Source organism: Orcinus orca, chromosome 14 (genome assembly GCF_937001465.1).
Source record: "Orcinus orca chromosome 14, mOrcOrc1.1, whole genome shotgun sequence".
In the NCBI taxonomy this organism is placed as follows: Eukaryota; Metazoa; Chordata; class Mammalia; order Artiodactyla; family Delphinidae; genus Orcinus; species Orcinus orca.
Window position 1 is genome coordinate 3,747,994 of NC_064572.1, and position 18,004 is coordinate 3,765,997.

The 18,004-nt window shown below is 37.1% G+C and overlaps 1 pseudogene; it reads left to right on the plus strand.

Moving 5' to 3' along the window:
- Nucleotides 1–12,375: 12,375 nt before the first annotated feature.
- LOC125961081 (NOP protein chaperone 1-like) lies at nt 12,376–16,701 on the plus strand (annotated as a pseudogene).
- Nucleotides 16,702–18,004: the final 1,303 nt, after the last annotated feature.

Here is an 18,004-nt window from a genome sequence, read left to right on the forward strand (position 1 = left end):
GTATCATTGTGGTTTTGATCATTATTGATGTTGAGCATATGTTCATGTACCTGTTGGCCATCTGTATGTCTTTTTTGGGGAAAAATGTCTTTTCAAGTCCTTTAGCCCATTTTTTATTTAATTTTTGACTGCTATTATTTTATGTTACTTCTTATATATTTTGAATATTAGCCCCTTATCAAAAAAATGGTTTGCACATATGTTCTCCAGTTCTGTAGATGCTTTTTAGTTTGCTGATTGTTCATTTTGCTATGCAAAGTTTTTCGTTTGTTTGTTTGCTGTTCCACTTTTTTTTTTTTTTTTTTTTTGCTTTTGTGGCTCCCACATTTGGTATTATATCCGAAAAATATTTGCCAAAACTATATTGAGGAACTTGTTCTTTATGCTTTCTTCAAGTAGTTTTACAGCTTTAGGTCTTATATTTAAGCCTTCAGTCCACTTTGAGTTAATTTTTGTGAGTGGTACAAGAAAGGGGTCCAATTGTATTCTTCTGTAGGTTGTTATCCAGTTTTTTTTCAGCACCATTTATCGAAGAGACTGTATTTCCCCTACTGCAGCTCCTTGGCTCCCTTGTCAAATATTTGTTTACAGTAAATGACTGGTTTTATTTCAGTGCTCTTGATTCTGTTTCATTGGATTAAGTCTCTATTTTTTGCCAGAATCTATTGTTTTGATTACTATAGCTTTGTAATAAAGTTTGAAGTTAGGAATTGTGATGCCATTAGATTTGTGCTTCTTTGACCATGTTGATTTGGCTATTAGTGGTGTTTTGTGGTTCCATACAAATTTTAGGGTTGTTTTCTCTTTCTGTGAAAAAATCATTGGAATATTGATAGAGATTGCACTGAATTTATAGACAGCTTTGGGTAGTATAGATATTTTTACAATATTCTTCTGTTTCATAACCATGGAAATGTTCTTCATTTATTTGTATCTTCAGTTTTTTCACCAGTGTTTTGTCATTTTCAGTGTATGGATATTTTACCTACTTGGTTTAATTTATTCCTAAATGTTTTATATATTTCTGATGCCATTTTAAATATGATTGCTTTTTACATTTCTTTTTCAAATTGTTGTTAGTATATAGAAGTACAATTGCTCTTCACATGTTGATTTTGTATCTTGCAACTTGACTGAATTTGTCTATAATTAGTAATACATTTTTTTGGAATCTTTGGGATTTTCTCCATATAAGGTTATATTAAATGCAAACAGAAATAGCTTTACTTCATCCTTTTCAATTTGTATTTCTTTTATTTATTTTTCTTGCCCAACCGCTCTGGCTATGACTTCCAGTATTATGCTGAAAAGGAGTGGTGAGAGTGCACAAAACTTATTTTGTTTATATTTTTAGCAGAAAACCTTTCAAGCTTTCACCATTGATTTTAACGTCTGCTGTGAATTTGTTCAATATGACTTTTATTGTGTTGAGGTACATTCTACGTATAACAATTTGTTAAGTATTTTTTATCATGGAAGGTTCTTTAATTATTTCACATTCTCTTTCTGTATCTATTGAAATAACCATATGATTTTCATATTTCATTCTCTTAATGTGGTGCATCACATGTTTGAATTACATAGGTTGAATTACCCTTGCATTCTAGGGATAAATTCCACTTGATCATGGTGTATGATCCTTTCAATATACTGTTGAATTTTGTTTGCTAGTATTTCACTGAGAATTTTTGCATCTATATTAGTAATACTTGACAGTTGTTTGTTTGTTTTTTTTTCTTGTAATGTTCTTATCTAGCTTTGGTATCAGGATAATGCTGGACTCATCAAATGAGTTTGGGAATGTACCTCAAAGTTTTTTTAGAAAACTTTGACATGGAGTTGTTTTAATTTGATTTAAATATTTGATTGAATTTCCCAATGGAAATTGGAAAATTTCCATCTGCTCCTAGCCTGTTGTTTTTTGTTTGTTTGTTTGTTTTTTGTAAATCTTTTATTACTGATACAATCTTTTCACTCATCATTGGTCTGTTTGGTTTGTCTATTTCCTCATGATTCAGTTTTGGTATTTTTTATGTTGCTAGGAATTCATTTCTTCTAGGGTATCAAACTTGATGGTATATATGTGTTGATGGTCACCTCTCATGAGCTGTTGTATTTTTGTTGCATCAGTTGTAATATCTCCTTTTTCATTTCTGATTTTATTTGAGTATTCTCTTTTATTCTTCATTAGTATAGCTAAAAGGTTAATTTTGTTTTCATTTCAAAAACCACCTCTTGCATTGATGTTTTCTATTGTTTGCATGGTCTCTGTTTTATTTCTGTTCTCTTATCTCTTATTTCATTGCTCTGCTACTTGTGAGCTTAGTGGTTTTTCCTTTGTTTGCTAGTCCCGTGAGAAGTAAGATTGTTTACTTGTGATCTTTCTTTTTTCTTATTGTAGGCATTTGTTTCAATAAACTCTCTTATTACTGTTTTTCTTGCAGCCCATAAGTTTTAGCAAGTTGTGTTTCAATTTCCTTTTAAGATTGTTTTTAAATTTCAAAGACATTATTGTAAAGGTGTTGTAATTTTCCCCCCAGTTTTATTGAGATATAATTGAACACAGTACTATTTAAGTTGAAAATGCACATTATAATGATTTGACTTCCATATATTGTGAAATTGTTATTGCAGTAAGATTAGTTAACATACATCGTCTTATATAGATGCAAGAAAAGAAAAATAAGGAAAATATATTTTCCTGTGATGAGAACTCTTAAGATCTACTTGCTTAACAGCTTTCAAATATACCATATGGCAGTGTTAACTCTATTCATCATGTTGTATATAATATTCTCAATACTTATTTATCCTATAGCTGCAAGTTGGTACTTTTGGACTTCATCAAATTCTGCCTCTTCTCACCTCCCTCCTCTGGTAACCAAAAATCTGACCTTTTTCTATGAGTTGTGTTTGTGTGTGTGTGTGTGTGTGTGTGTGTTTCACATATAAGCTTGGTCTGACTTCTCTCACTTAGTATAACGCCCTCAAGGTCCATCCATATTGTCACCAATGGCAAGATTTCCTTCTTTCTTATGGCTGAATGTTACTCCATTTTCTAAATATACCACAAGGTTTATATCCACTCATCTGTTGATAGACACACGTTTTTTTCCATGTCTTGGCTATTGTAAACACTTTTGCTATGAACATGGAAGTGCAGATATCTCTTCAACATAGTGTTTTTAATTCTTTCAATATATTTCTATAGATGAAAATGCTGGACCATATGGTAGTCATATTAAATTTTGAGGGCCTTCTCTAGTGTTTTCCATAGAGGCTGAACCAATTCATAAGACAAGCAAAAGCACAAAAATCATCCCTTTTCTCCACATCTTTGCTAGCATTTGCTAGCAGATATCTTGTCTCTTTGATGAATTCCATTCTAACAATCCTGAGGTGATATCTCATTGTGGTTTAGATTTAATTTCCCTGATGTGTAATGACGTTGAACACATTTTCATGTATTTGTTGTACATTCACATATTTTCTTTGAAAAAATGTCCGTTGGAGTCTTTGCAACAGGTTTTAATTGGCTTAATTTATTTTGTGTTACTGAGTTCTATGATGTATTTTGGATATCAACCCCTTATTTGGTGTAAGGTTTGCAAATATTATTTTTGATTACATAGGCTCTTTTCGTTATTTATTTATTTTATCTTGTTGTGTAGCAGATTTTTAGTTTGATATTGTTCCACGTGTTAGTTTTTTTAATTGTTGCTTGTGCTTAAAGGTATCATCAAAAATAATATTAAAGACCTGTGTTAAAAAGATTTTTACTGTTTTCCTCCAGGAAGAAAAGCCTCCCATCTTACAGTTGTGTTTACCTTATCTTATTTCTATTTAATTGTCATGAGTGGTGTTAGACAGGAGTCTAGTTTTATTCTTTTGCATATAACTATGCAGTTTTCCAAGCACTGTTTAATGAAGAGATTATCTCTCCACCGAATGTTCCTGACTGTCTTATCAAATATTAGTTGACCTTATATGCATGGGTTTATATCTGGATTCTCAGTTCTATTCCATTGTTGTGTATGCCTTTCTACATGACAGTACCATACTACTTACATTACTATAGCTTTATAATACAGTTTGATATCATGGAATGTGTTACCTCCAGGTTTGCTGTTCTTTCTCATAGTCACATTGCATATACAAGTTCTTTTGTGATTCCTCATACATTCCTCTGTTGTTTTTTTCTACTTTAAAAAATGCCATTGGATTTTGATAGGAATTGCATTATATCCATAGATGGCTTTGGGTGGTGTGGACATTTTAAAAATATTAATTCTTCCAATCATGAACAAGGGATAACTTTACGTTTATTTCTGTCTTTTCCAATTTTTTTCATCAGTGTATTGTAGCTTGTATTGTAGATATCTTTCATCTCCTTAGATAAATTTATTCCTTATTATTTTATTAGTTTGGATACTCATAAATAGAGTGGTTTTCTTTTTTCAGATCATTGTTAGTATATAGAAATATGACTGATTTTTGCATTTTAAGTTTTTATTCTGCAACTTTACTCATTATGTTGATTAGTTTTAACAGGTTTTTGGTGAAGTTTTTCAGAGTTTCTATATATAAAATCATGTTATCTTAAAATAGACACATTTTTACTTCTTAATTTCCAGTTCTGATGCCTTTTATTTCTCTTCTTTGACTGATTGCCCTGGCTAGGACTTCCATTACTATGCTGAATGAGTGATGAGAGTGGACTCCGTTGTCTCGTTTCTGATATTAGAGAAAAAGTTTCACATTTTCACTCTTGAGTGTGCTTTGAACTGTGACCTTGTCATATTTGGCCTTTTAAAAAAATTATTTACTTTTGGCTGCATTGGGTCTTTGTTGCTGCATGCGGGCTTTCTCTAGTTGCAGTAGGTGGTGGCTACTCTTTGTTGTGGTGCGTGGGCTTCTCATTGCAGTGGCTTCTCTTGTTGCAGAGCATGCACTCTAGGCATGTGGGCTTCAGTAGTTGTGGCACACAGGCTCAGTAGTTGTGGCTCACGGGCTCTAGAGCGCAGGCTTAGTAGTTGTGGTGCACGGGCTTAGTTGCTCCTTGGCATGTGGAATCTCCCCGGACCAGGGCTTGAACCCATGTCCCCTGCATTTCCTGGCAGATTCCTAACCACTGCGCCACCAGGGAAGTCCCGATATTTAGCCTTTATTATGTTGAGTTACATTCATTTTATACCTAACTTATTAAATGCTTTTTCTGTGCCTATTGATATTATATTTTCCTTTTGTTCTATTAATATGATGCATCCCATTTATTTGATATGCTAGTATTTATTCAGAATTTTTAAACCTATATTCATCAGTGTTATTGGCCTGTAATTGGCAGTGTCCATTTCAGATTATTATATCAAAGTAATGCTGGCCTTGTAAAATGAGTTTGGGAGCTATTCCTCCTCATTCATTTTTTTCTCTTTCTCTTTTGAAGACTTTTAGGATTGGCATTAATGCATTAAATATTTGGTAAAATTTACCAATGAAGCCATTTGATCTTGAGTTTTTCTTCATTTGAAGAGCTTTGATTACTGATTTAGTTTCCATACTACTAATTGCTTCATTTAGATTTTCTCTTTCTTCCTAATTCACTTTTGGTAGGTTGTATGTTTCTAAGAATTTTTTCCATTTATCTAGGTTGCCCAGCTTGTTAGCATGTAGTTGTTCAAAGTAACATGTTATCCTTCTTATCGCTGAAGTAGAGTTGTAATGTTTTCTCTTTTATTTATAATTTTGTTGATTTGGGTCTTCTCTCCTTTTCCTTGGTTAGTCTAGCAAAAGGTTCGAAATTTTATCTTTTAATGAACCAACTCTTAGTATCACTAATCTTTTCTGTTGTTTTCCTCTATCTCTATGACATTGATTTCTGCTGTAATCTTTATAATTTTCTTGCTTCGCTAATTTTGGGCTCAGTTTGTTCTTTTTCCAGGTCCTTGAACAAAAGAGTTAGGTTTTTTATTCGAGATATTTCTTAACTCGTAAGGTAGGCATTTGTTGCAATAAACCTCTCTCTTAACGCTCCTTTTGCTGCATCCCATAACCTTTAGTATACTGTGTTTCCATTTCACTTTGTCTCAAAATACTGTCTTATTTCTTCTTAAATTTATTCTTTGATAAATTAGTTGGTCAGGAGAGTGTTGATCAATTTTTTGTATTCATTAGTGTTCCAGTTTTCATCGTGTTATTGATTTCTAGTTTAATAATATGCTCAGACAATATACTTGGTATAATTTAAGTCTTCCTGAGATCACTAAGATTTGATATGTGGTTTATCATGTGGTCTTTTCTAGAAAATATTTTTTCTGCACTTGAGAAGACTGTGTATTCAGCATATGTTGGATAGAATGCTCTGTATATGACTCTTAGGATCATTTGGCCTTTAATGTTGTTCACATCAACTGATTTTTTTTAATTGAAATATAGTTGAGTTACAATGTTGTATTAATTTTTGCTGTATAGCAAAGTGTCTCAGTTATACACATATATACATCTGTTTTATATTCTTTTCCATTATGGTTTATCTCAGGATATTGAATATCCTGTTCCCTGTGCTATACAGTAGGACATTGTTTTTTATCCATTATATATGCAATAGTTTGCAGCTACTATCCCCAAACTCTCAGTCCATCGTTCCCCAACCCCCTCCCACTTGGTAACCCCAAGTCTGTTCTCTATGTCTGTGAGTCTGTTTTGTTTCGTAGATAGGTTCATTTGTGTCATATTTTAGATTTCACATATAAGTAATACCATATAGCATTTGTATTTATCTTTATGGCTTACTTCACTTAGTATGCTAATCTCTAGTTGCATCCATGTTGCTGCAAATGGCATTATTTCATTCTTTTTATGGCTGAGTAATATTCCGTTGTATATATGTACCACATCTTCTGTATCCATTCATCTGTTGATGGACATTTAAGTTGCTTTTATGTCTTAGCTATTATAAATAGTGCTACTACAAACATTGGGGTGCATGTATCTATTTGAATTATCGTTCTCTCTGGATATATGCCCAGGAGTGGGATTGCAGGATCATATGGCAACTCTATTTTTAGTAACCTCCATACTGTTCTCCATAGTGGCTGTGTCAATTTATATTCCCACCAAGAGTGTAGCAGGGTTCCCTTTTCTCCACACCCCCTCCTGCATTTGTTATTTGCAGACTTTTGATGCTGGCCATTCTGACTGGTGTGAGGTTGTAGCTCATTGTAGTTTTAGTTTGCATTTCTCTAATAATTAGTGATGATGGGCAACCTTTCGTGTGCCTATTGGCCATCTGTATGTCTTCTTGGGAGAAATGTCTGTTTCAGTCTTCTGCCCAGTTTTTGATTGGTTTGTTCGGTTTTTTATTATTGAGTTGTATGAGCTGTTTGTATATTTTGGAAATTAAGCCCTTGTTGGCCTTGCATCATTTGGAAATATTTTCTCCTAGTCTGTATGTTGTCTTTTCATTTTGTTTATGGTTTCTTTTGCTGTGAGTAAAGTTATAAGTTTGAGTGGGTCCCGTTTGTTTATTTTTGCTTTTATTCCTATTGCCTTGGGAGACTGACCTAAGAAAACACTGGTACACTTTATATCAGAGAATGTTTTGCCTATGTTCCCTTTCACGTGTTTTATGGTGTTATGTGTTATATTTAAGCCTTTAAGCCATTTTGAGTTTTTTTTTTTGTATGGTGGGAGAGTGTTCTAACTTTATTGATTTGCATGAACCAACTTTTCCAACACCTCTTGCTGAAGAGACTGTCTTTTCCCCCATTGTCTATTCTTCATCAGAGATGAATTGACCATGGGTCTGTGGGTTTATTTCTGGGCTCTCTATTCTGTTCCATTGACCCATATGTCTGTTTTTGTTCCAATACCATGCTGTTTTGATTAGCATTGTAGCATTGTCTGAAGACTGGGAGGGTTATGCCTCCTGCTTTGTTCTTTTTCCTCAGGATTGCTTTGGCAATTCTGGGTCTTTTATGGTTCCATATACATTTTAGGGTTATTTCTTCTACTTCTGTGAAAAAATGTCATGTGTAATTTGCTAGTGATCATATTAAACCTGTAGACTGCTTTGGGTAGTACGGACACTGTCATTTTAAAGAGCTGCAGCCTGTTCTCACTGTCAGTGGAAGCAGCTCCCCTCTGGACGCAGGTGTCCATGCAGGGCTCTTAGAAATAAGACAGACAACATCACCCACGTGGACTCTTCATACACACCTCTGACAACTGCGCCTTTGCTTTCTAGAAGTAACCTCCTTATTCAAGTGGGTGGCATCTGGGGATGCGGCAGCCAACACCCTCCAGGAAGAGTCGGTGCCCCTCCTACCACTGGGGAATGAGTGGTCCTGTGCCTCATTCCCACCAAGGTTTCCAGTTTCAGGAGTTTGGGGAGCTTTTGTTTTGCTGTTTTAGTGGATGAGAAATGACACGTAACCCATTGTCTCCTTTTCACTTATCTTCTGATGAGTGAGGCTGGACTTTCATCACTTTCAGTTATTTCCAGAATGCAGCCACTTTTCCCAGTTCTGGGGGAGACCACTGAACATGCCTTCCTGGGTGTTCCCAGCCACAGACTGTGATCCACATGCAGCGAGGAAACTCCACTCTTTGTGCAAGTACTAAGTAGCTAGCGACTGGCTTCTGACCAACAGAATATAGCAAATCAGGGGAGGTCAGTGTTAAGATTCATTGACAGAACCTCTGTCACTTACATCTCACTTGCTGCATCCTGTGTTCTCTCTCTGTTTCTGTCTGTCTCTCTCTTTTATCCCTGGACCTGGGGAAGCCTGCATGGGTGTTACTAGGTGCCATATGGAGAGGCCCACATAGGAGAGAACACAGGGAAGTCCCAGGCCTCCAGGCAGAGGCACTAGGCTCTCAGCTCAGACTGCATCCTGCCAGTACCCATCTCAGTGAGTCTGGGAACAAATCCTCCCCTGTGGAGCGACAGCTGAGACCTCAGCCCCAGCTTCATAGAGACCTTGAGTCGAGGGCACCCAGCTAAGTGCTGTGGGAGCTCAGGAGTAGCTAGGTGTATGTATTTTGTATGTTGGGAAACCCTCCATAATGATCTGCAGTAAATCAGACAATCTTTAGCATAGAGCAGGTCTACTCAATGTTATGTAGAAACAACCACAAAGATAATGCATATTAATAAAGGTAATAAAATGGACTAAAAACAATAATAGTGAGAATTATGATGATATTACCATTACTACTGTTAAAGAGAAAAATAAACATAGAAAGATTGCAGATTTGCGTACAGACTCCTCTAAGTAAATTTCAGGGTACCTATATCAGATGTCCTCTGGGATATTGTAGAGTCAGAATGCTAGGTTTGCACAAAGAAATTTGTTCTGAGAGGAGAAAACAAGCAGGTGATCCTGGGTCAGCAGGGAGGATGATATGTTGGCACAAACAGTGCAGGGGCTCCCTGGGGGACTTAGAAAAAGAAATGATTACTTGAGCAGGCACATCACCATCTCTATGTCTGCCAGTGCTGCACCAGCTTTTCCTGGACACCTGAGTGAATTTAGAACATGTCCCCAGGTTCAGGCATGCCAAGGATACTCCCCTTACTTCTCACTTGTCACAATGTCAGCTCCTGGTCTGACTTTTCTAATTCAGAGGACTGGACTCCAGGAGCGACACCTTCTCCAGCCTTCCCAGGAGACATGATATTAGTTCCTGGCACAGAGTTGAGGTGGAAAATCCTGTGCTGAGTCTGGCAGGACAAGGGTGTCTTCCAGGGCTCTTGCACTGGCACCACTTTCTGGTCACTTAAGAGGACTTAAACATTGTTCTAGAGGCTCAAGAAAGTCAAGAGTGTCCTCCCTGGGGCTCACTTACCAGTAACAGCTGTCTCTTGCTCCACTGGGTAAGTCTGAGTATCTCAGGAGGCTCTCTGACCCACAAGTACCCATAAGTACAGCAGGAACCAGGAAGCACCATGTGTATGTAAGTCTGTTGAAAACCCTCCACAATACTCTTCAGTAAATTAGATACATTCATGAGCAGAGAAACTTAATAAGAAATGCAATAACAACAATAGTGATAAATAATAATATCAATAGTGATTACAATCATAAAGATATTAATTGTACTACTACCAATCATAATACTAATAAACTTAAGGACTGAGGGATTATAGACTTCCCTAATTGAATGACAAGTTTCCTGGGGTATTTTGGAGTCAGAGTCTTAGGTTAGCAGCCAAAATTGTAGGTTTGCATAGTGAAGGTATAAATAGAGCAAAACTAAACAGCAGCAGGTAAAAGAAATCCATGGGAGGGCGTGGGCTGACTTAAGTCTCATATTCCAAGCCCAGAGGAGAGAACTATGTAGAAGAGAAATGTTGATCCTGGGCTTTCCTGACACATGGAGCCAGCAAATCTCATGAGTTCTGACGACTGGTGTCTGCAGCTCTAACCCGGGAAAGAAAAGCAGGACTCCAGGTACACGTTCAATACGTGAAAAAAACACGTAAAATTTACATGGAGCTTCAGCTCTATCTCTATCCCCACTGCCTGTCAATTGAAAAAGTGACAGATCAGGGCTATTGATTGCCTTTTGATGCACCTACAGACTTACCTGGAATTGGGAGGAGAATATTACTTATGAATTTGCATGTAAAATTTTTATAATAACCTATCTGGAATTTGAATTACCACTTTCTTGGGAAATTGATAGGTTATTTTACACAACACCTCATATGCTTCCTTTAGTAACATTTTTTCACAATATATATATTTCTGAATATGTATGAAAGGCACATGCCATATCAGCCCAGAGAAGCCATTGACGGGGCTTTAGAGATCACTGACCTTTGAGAACGTGTTTGTAGAACTCATTCATAAAGAGTAGGAACTGCTGGACATATTGCAGACAAAGATGTACACAGATGTGATGCTGGAGGACGCCCGTTGTCTCATCTTTTGAGTGCGTCTCTCAATATTTATTTACTTCCTTATGCATGTCTTATTGAGATAGGCTCTGCAGCTTCCACATATGCTGCTGCACTCTTGTCTCTGACTCATGCTTCTGTAGCACTTAGAGCAACCTGGAACGAATGTGTTCCTTTACTAATCACAGCACATGTGCCCCTTCATGGAGATACAGTCTCCATTACCACAATCGCATGTATTCCTTACTAGTCTGCCACCAACACGCAGAATAATGCTGGACACAGATATGGGCTATTTTATCTAACAGACAAGTGACTTTATGTTGCTAAGTAATTCTTCTGCTCGGGGGACTACCATGAGGTTTGAAAACAGCAAAAAACACATAACAGCTTGTATCCCCCTTTCTACATGAACTCCAAGTAATAATCTCATGGGTCTTATGTTTATTGGATTCTGTTAGAAAACAGTGTTAACCACATTATGAAAACGTTGCTTCCTTCCTGGCTGAGACGTCTAAGCAGCCTGCAGCCTGTCTTTCTTCTTGGGCAAGAACAGCAGCAACCAGAGACTTTTACTGTCTTTGAGTGAAGTGTCGGGTGACAACCTTCAGTGTTTCCCCCCTTCAGGGTGCTCGAACTTGGGCTGCCATTGATACCCCCACACTTGAGCCTTGGCATGTTGTCCTGTGCTTGCATTGCATGCACTGTTCTCAGCACAGAACTTTAAATCCATCTAACATTTCCCACACGTACCAGGGCATCCGCTCTGCAAAACAGATATAATTTCCCAGTTGGAGCAAGAAGAGTAGGTGTGGAGGGAAGAGGAGGGTTTCCCCAGGCTGGGGTCCAAGTCAGCTCCAGACACATGTGCTCTGTGTGGGGAGGGAGCAGGACACTTGGAATGTCAACTGGAGGTGGCTCGACTAAAGGATATTTTTAGAAATGTATGTGAAGCCATTGAGTCAAATTATCCAGATTCTGTCATTATGCATCACACATCAATTTCTCTTCACGTTTCCCCCTGTACTTTTCACCTCAGAGAAGCAAAATTCCTGTCCACGTGGGAGTTAAAATTTCATGTTTTTCTCTTTGCCACGGTCTCTTTAATAATGTTTCCTCTCATATTCCCTGTAGCGTCTGAATTTATTTTACTTTTCTTTTACCTAAACACTGAACATCTTATTAACATTTTTCTAAACCATGTTTCTATTCACTAGTGTATTCCTCAAATTCATGTTCTTTCCCCATGTAATGTACTTTTCAACAATTTAATCCCCAAATGTCACATGTGTCGTTTCTTATTTATTTATTTAATTTAATTATTATTTTTGTCTTATTTCAAGCAAAAACTGTGACCATTAAAAGCAAGAAATGATATCCAGGCAAGTTATTTTCCTGGTGGAACAATGTAGCTGTAAGAAAATAATAAATTTCTTCAGGTGTGAACCCTGGTCATCCACATGTGAAACCTGGGAATGAGGTAAGTTAGGAATTCAGCAGACTCATAGAACTCAGTTACAGTGCAGTGTAAACACCAGACCAGCATAAAGTGTTCACTTTATGGACTAAATTAGACTGAATTTTGATGATAGCTAGTAGAAATGCTACAAAGGGGGGATGTCCATTGCAGAAGATTTACATACTATGTGTATGTAACTGACATGGAGATCATTTTAACTGGAGAATATCATTCAATAGACTTACATACACATGAGTTTTCACAGCATAGAAAACACTTTTACTATAATGAATGAAGGAGAGCCCTGAGGGATTTTTAATTCCTTAGTCAACATTGAATCCTCACACTGGATCTATCAATGCTAAAATCAAACTGAAAAGCTGGAGTTCATATCAAAATTCTCAGACATGGAAAAACGCTTATCAGGAATGTTTTACCACACATTTCAGCTATGAATTCATAATTTTGGCTAATAACCTCTTATTTTATAAATAAGTAGAATAAAAATATAGATTTGTTAAGTAATCTTAGAATGATAAATACAAAATTTTGAAACAATAAGTACTTTTGTAAATAGGTTAGCATTAAGAAATATATATAAACAAAGTTATATGTGACAATTATTATGATCCACTTAATTGTGATTGTCAGTAAGATTATCAGTTGCTTTCTCATCAGAAATTTTGCAGGCCAGAAGAGAGTGAAATGATATGCTTAAAGTATGGCGGAAACTACCTGCCAACAATTCTATATCTTACAATATTATTCTTCAAAAATGAGGAAAATGAGAGACAGTCTCAGACAAAAGCTGAAGGAGTTCAGTACCATAATATCTATCCTTCAAGAAATGCTAAAGGGAGTACTTCAAGTTCAAATGAAAGGACACCAGTAACTTGAGGCCATATGAAAATATATATGTCTCTGATAAAGATAAATAAATGGACAAATAGAGAAAACACTATAATTTTGACTTGTAACTATACTTTTTATTATTCTAGGATATTTTTTAAACCAAAATATTAAAATAATTATAAATTTATTGCTATTGCATGATTGTTTCCCCAAAAATTCATATGTTAAAAATACAACCTCCAAATGTGTTGGTATTAGGATGTAGGGCCTTTGGGGGGTGCTTAGGTTATGAGGACAGAGCCACCATGAATATAATGTGTGTGCTTTTATTTATTTTAAAATATGTATTTATTTACTTATTTGGCTACATTCGCTCTTAGTTGCAGCACGTGGGATCTTTGTTGTGACGCACAGGCTTCATATCTAGCTGTGATATGGGGGCTTGGTAGTTGCAGCACACAGGCTCTCTAGTTGTGGCAGACAGGCTGTAGAGCCAGCATACAGGCTCAATAGTTGTGGTGCATGGGCTTAGTTGCCCTTTGGCATGTGTGATCTTAGTTCTCTGACCAAAGATTGAACTCATGTCCCCTGCATTGGAAGACAGATTCTTAACCACTGGCCTACCAGGGAAGTCTCTTGTGTGCTTTTAAAAGAGACCCCAGAGAGCTCTCTAGCCCCTTCCTCCAGGTGATGATATAATGAAAAGTCCATGACTCAGAAAAGACCTTTACCTAACCACCTTGATCTCACACTTCAGCCTCCAGAACCATGAGAAATAAACTTCTGTTTATAAGCTACCCAAGCTGTGGCATTTTGTTATAGCATCCCCAAATAACTAATTCATACATCTACATAAACAGAAAACAATGTATACATATGTGACTTGTGACATTACTAACATGTAATTAATGTGTAAATATGTGATTTGTGACATTAATAACATGTAATTAATGTGTAATGTAATTGGAGATGTAATAGAGATTTTGCGTGTGATTAAAATTATGTTGATATCAGTTTAAGCTAGTTTGATAGGATTTTATATGTAACCTCCATGGTATCCTCAAATTGATTATCTATAGAATATACACAGAAGGAAATTAAAAGTAAGTCAAGTCAGTGGACTTCCCTGGTGGTCCAGTGGCGAAGACTCCACGTTCTCAATGCAGAGGGCCTGGGCTCAATCCCTGGTCAGGGAACTAGATCCCACATGCCACAACTAAGAGTTCGCATGCTGCAAAGAAGATCAAAGGTCCCCCATGCCACAACTAAGACCTGGCACAGCCAAAGAAATTAATTTTGAAAATGAGTACAAAAAGTAAGAACAAAGGATGTCAGTATGTGAGAAAATGTGGGACAGAAAAGCTATATGACATTACAGAAAACAAATTGGCAATTAAATGTCATTCCATATCAGTAATTTTTATATATATATATATATATATATATATATATATATATATATATATATATATATATGGCTTAAACTCATCAGTTAAAAAACAAAGATGTCCCCAGCCTTTTTCCGGCATCTGGGCCTGGAGGGGCTGCTCTGAAGACGGGCGAGCAGCAGGGAGGCCCACGGCAAATCCCAGCCCGATGCGAGCTGTTCGTCATTTTCCCGGGTCAGCTCCAGGGTCTTGGTGTCCAGAGAGCTGCTGATGGAGGGCAGCGGCGGCCACGGAGGTATATGGGACAGGTTGCTCATCAACTCCAAGCGTAATTCCAGAAAGAATTCCACTCTTCAAACAGGATAGAGAGGAGTCCCCTATTGGACCAAGTACAGAGCTTTCTCCCACAGATGGCTCAGGCAAACGAAAAGCTAAGGAAAGAAATGGCAGCTGCACCACCTGGTCATTTCAATATTGAAAATATTGACACTCTCGGAAAAGTTATGCAAATGGATATGACCTTGTTTGAGATGAATCAGTCTGATTCAAAGAAGATGACAGTTCACAAGAGAATTCACAAGACAGTTCAGAGGACAGTTCAGAATTTGAGGATGAAGATGATAGCACCTCTTCTGAAGGTGAAGTCACCATTGATACAATTAAGCTTCCTCATTCAGAAGATGGAAAAGGCAAAATAGAGGTTCTGGACCGTCCTGCCAGTGAAAAAAAAGAAAACAGGGACATAAACAATCTGAGAAACAGGTGATAGTTCCCGCTAATTCTGTGGAAAAGAATGTGGCTTGCTGGTTATTTTGCATTTCAGATACCTATGGTGTTTGAAAAAATGAATGTATTTTGCTTCTTGAAGAAACAGAAGCTAGCTTTTAAAGAATTGGAAGAGATAGCATTTGGGGAATCTTCTAAGAGCAGACTGTTTTTGATCTCATGCTAAAGAGATTTAGTTTAGAAAGCTTAACTTTATGTATGGTGATGAGTGAATTTGTTGGCATCCTCTTTCATCAGCACAGACTTCAGAAATCTCAAACTTATTTTAAAGTAAAAATACAAGTTACCCATTTGTTTTTGTTTTAAATTGGCCTCTTGGGGCTTCCCTGGTGGTGCAGTGGTTGAGAGTCCGCCTGCCAATGCAGGGGACACAGGTTCATGCTCCGGTCCAGGAGGATCCCATATGCACGGAGCAGCTGGGCCCGTGAGCCATGGCCACTGAGCCTGCGCATCCGGAGCCTGTGATCCGCAACGGGAGAGGCCACAGCAGTGAGAGGCCCGCGTACTGAAAAAACAAAAGAAACAAAAACTTAAGTTGGGTTTTTTTTTTAGGTTATTATGAAGTCATATTTATTTATTACCATCAAAATGGGTTCATTGAGGGAGAACTTTTTTTTTTTAACATCTTTATTGGAGTATATTTTCTTCACAATGTTATGTTGGTTTCTGGTCTGTAACAGAGTGAATCAGCTATATGTACACATGTGTGCCCATGTCCCCTCCCTCTTGCGTCTCCCTTCCACCCTCCCTATCCCACCCCGAGGGAGAAATTTTTTACAAAGAAAAGAATTACTTATATTTAGATGCCCTCAGACATATCTACTTTAATTAAAAGAAACCAAATCCTTTCCAGTTTGAGCTGGAAAACTGGTGCTCTGTGGTTTAATCACTGTCAGTGACTCTGTAGCCTCTCAATGCATGTAAAATTTGCTTGTTGGAAAATTTAGTGGTTTTTTTGGTTTTCTTTCTTCTTTTTCTCACAAAGGAATTTTTTGTTTCAGTTATTAAAATTATCCCTTCCAGTTGCCCACAGTTTTGAAACCTATTAATTGTAGAGAATAGGGACACCCCAGGAAAATAGGTCACAGTACATAAAGAGGTAGTAACAGGTTTTCCCTTTCAAAAGGCAAAATGATCCTGCATTGGAATTGCCTTTCTGCCACATTCTTGATCTTATTTAACTTGTTTGGGACCTCATCTGCCATGGGCCTGGCTTTGCTCAGGATATAGACCTGAGAATTTAAAGGACTGTCTCCAAGTGCATTGAGCTCATGAGACTTTGTTGCCTAATATTTTAGGGGTTTGTTTTAATTATTTTTTCCTACTCCTCTCATTAACTTGTAACATCTTGTAAATACTCTGAAGATAATTCTCCAAGTTCCTTCTGGTATTTTTCATTGGGAATTGGAAATCGGCTGTGCACTCAAAGTATGCAGAAGTGAACAGATCTGGAAATGAGACTTCTCAGCTGCAAAGGGTATACTTTGTAGCACCAAACACAGCTGTGATGGATTATTGGTGTGAATATTTAAGGATTGTCTTCTACCAGATAATATTCATGCCACATTGTGGGAAGAGTTGTATTTGTCTGGTTCACTCCTTAGCTTGGTGCATGGTACACAGTAGGCACCAAATGATGTCGATAAATGAATTCACAGGTATATTGAGGATGTACAGGGCATTTTAAGCCATGCTATCCATGCGGATATGAAAGTGTAACTTCACTGGAAATACAAAGCCAAGTAGAAATAGTCTGATGGTCAGTGAAAGAGACTATTCAGTCTAGAATACATACTAGTGTGTAGAATTATATTTCTCTCCTGCCATGGCCTTCTCATATAATACGACTAGGTATTCTATACAGTTAAAGAAGTCAACTAAATTCAGTTCCTGTGGACATTCTTATGACATAGGAGGAAAAGGAAAAAAAAAATTTTAATATGTGATAGGGATGTCGTTTTAAGTTAAGTGTAAAATGGTTGAATTATTTAATATACAAAGTCAGGGGTGGCTGTTTTTAAACCAATTTGGATACTAAGATAAATTATGTAGGTCTTATAGATTTAAATATAAAGAAATAAAATTATGTTTCATACTAAAATATAGGTGAGTATTTAATAACATTAAAAAAAACAAAAATGGACAAGATAGACATAAAGAGGGTCCAACTATATGTTGTCTACAAGAGACTCACTTCGAAGTAAGGACACTCATATGCTGAAAGTGAAAATATTGGAAGAGATATTGCATGAGAACACTAAGCACAGAGATGAGGAGTGGCTTTTCTGCTTCTGCAGCTGAGCCTGTGGCCCCTACATTTCAGGGAGTAACCAGAGGCAGGGGGCAGGGGTAGGGGCTGGGGCACCCCTCCCACCCTCAGCCAGGGAAGTCAGAGGAACTTGGTCCCCCTCACGAGTTCCATTCTTCCTCCAATGAGAATGGTGCTAATCAATAAGGACCAGGCTATAGAGCTGATTCACTTTGTTATAAAGCAGAAATTAACACACCAGTGTAAAGCAATTATACTCCAATAAAATTAAAAATAAAGAAAAATAAAGACCTGGGGAAAAGAGATGGTCCCCGTGGAGAATGCCTATGTCCTAAGTTTATCTGCTGTCG